Genomic DNA, 2,343 nt, shown 5'->3' on the forward strand with positions numbered 1-2,343 from the left:
GGCGCAGTGGTTAAATGCAGCACTGCAGGCTACTGCTAGATCAGCAGTTCAGCGGTTCAAATCTCACCGGCTCAGGGTTGACTCAGCCTTCCATCCTTCCGAGGTGGGTAAAATGAGGACCCAGATTGTTGGGGGCAATATGCTGATTCTCTGTAAACCGCTTAGAGAGGGCTGAAAGCCCTATGAAGCGGTATATAAGTCTACTGCTATTGCTATTGCTATAGCTGGGAAAAAGAGCTTTCGCCTGGATCAATCAGTGACTTTGCGATGTCCCTGAGATCAGCAGGACATGCTCTTCTCTATCACTGTTCCTTCAGAACAGTTTAGGTCCAAAAGGACCGCCCAGGAACAGAGATATCGACAGCAATCCTGGAGCCCCAAGATTGCATGCCATGTCATTGCGACATTAGGAACCGCCTCCCCTGAAAAAAAGTGTGCTATTGATGTTTACAATTATGACATTATTGATTTATGTGTCCATGTGTAGGTGAGGGGGGCCATATTAGTCTTGTTGCAGCACTTAATAATCCTCTCAGTTGCACTGGCTATGTAAACTGTCCTTGGAGTGATAGTGGTAGAGACAGGGCAGCATAACATTACTGAGAGATTGGCAGTCAGGGAGGAAAGCTAAGATCAGTGCTGGTGTGCAGACTGAGGTAGCTTTCTATGAAAAATCAGCTTTATAGCAGTCTTATTTTCCCCATGATTCTAAATTGTCCAAGTACAGTATTCAAAATTTGTGAGGATTTGTCACTTTTCCCCTTGGATGGAAATCAGGGGTGAAATACAGCAGGTTCTGACAGGTTCAAAAAAAAAATGAATTTCACCATTGAAATCAGAGATATGAAAAAGAGGCACTAGAGGCAGCATATGGGGAAAAGATGCTTTTATATAGTTTTTGGTGGATGATGTTTAGGTAGCACTTCAATTCAGCAGTGGAATGAAGTCCTGATGGAAGCAAAACAAACTCTTTGCTTCCAACTCCACCCAGATTACTTCATAAGTCTGTGACACTGCAAAGAATTCTTATACTCAGTCTTTTATTTTTTGCATGGCTTTGCTCTACTTTTATATTATCTTTGATGAAGAGTTCTTATAATGAGAAAATGGCTCAGTATTTTCATTCATTATTTGATTTGATTTGATTTGATTTATTGCATTTCTATGCCGCCCTATTCCCAGAGGGACTCAGGGCGGCTCAGAAACCAAGTAAGGGGGGGGGGAATACAAACAGGAGGAAAAAGACAACGGACAAACAACTACAACAATTTAAAAACACTCAACAACCACACAATTTGAGCGGGGGCGGGGGAACTCGTCAGCCCCAGGCCTGTCGGAACAACCAGGTTTTAAGGGCTTTGCGGAAAGCCTGAAGGGTGGTGAGGGTCCGAATCTCCATGGGGAGCTCGTTCCAGAGGGCCGGAGCAGCCACAGAAAAGGCCCTCCTCCGGGTGGTAGCCAGACGGCATTGGCCAGTAGATGGAATTCGGAGGAGGCCTAATCTGTGGGATCTAATAGGTCTGTTGGAGGTAATTGGCAGCAGGCGGTCTCTCAAGTACCCAGGTCCAATACCATGAAGGGCTTTATAAGTGACGACTAGCACCTTGAAGCGTATCCGAAGACCAATAGGCAGCCAGTGCAGCTCGTGGAGGATACGTGTGATGTGGGTGTACCGGGGTGCACCCACAATCGCTCACGCAGCTGCATTCTGGACAAGCTGAAGTCTCCGAATGCTCTTCAAGGGCTTATTGAAGGCACTGCTGTAATATGAATGGATGGATGGAATTTTGCTTTTGATCTAAAGCATGTTAAAAATATTGATGTATATTCTTTTTATGTATATATAGATATCAATGTATAAATACATATAACAATAGATATTTTGTTATTTCTCTTCCATCACTTACTATGATAACCATGCTATTTATCACTATTATCTTTGTTACTTTCCTTGGATATAAATCTGAAATATTGGAAAGAATATATGTAGGAATGCCTTAGAGTTTATATACTATGTGAAGTTAGCAGTATGGCAGACATTCCCTTATGATAAAATATCAGAATGAAAGGATGTCCATGGGAATCATTTATATTTTACCTTATTTCTCCAGCCAACTTGCAATAAGTCAATTTGCTTAACAATGAAAAGCAGCCTTTCAATTTGAAATCTGCCAGAAGACCCAGATACTGTACAACAGCAGCAACAATAACACGTAAGAAGGAAATGGATTAATGTAGGAGAACATCAACATTGCTTTCTGGCAAATAAATGCACTTACCAAATGCTGAGGCTGATGGGTAAGGAGATAAGAGGGACCATGCTTGAAAATAAGTTGCAAAGAT

This window comes from Thamnophis sirtalis, unplaced genomic scaffold, assembly GCF_051295495.1.
Source record: "Thamnophis sirtalis isolate CommonGarterSnake01/CBP01778 unplaced genomic scaffold, rThaSir2_p1.2 scaffold_3, whole genome shotgun sequence".
Classification (NCBI taxonomy): Eukaryota; Metazoa; Chordata; class Lepidosauria; order Squamata; family Natricidae; genus Thamnophis; species Thamnophis sirtalis.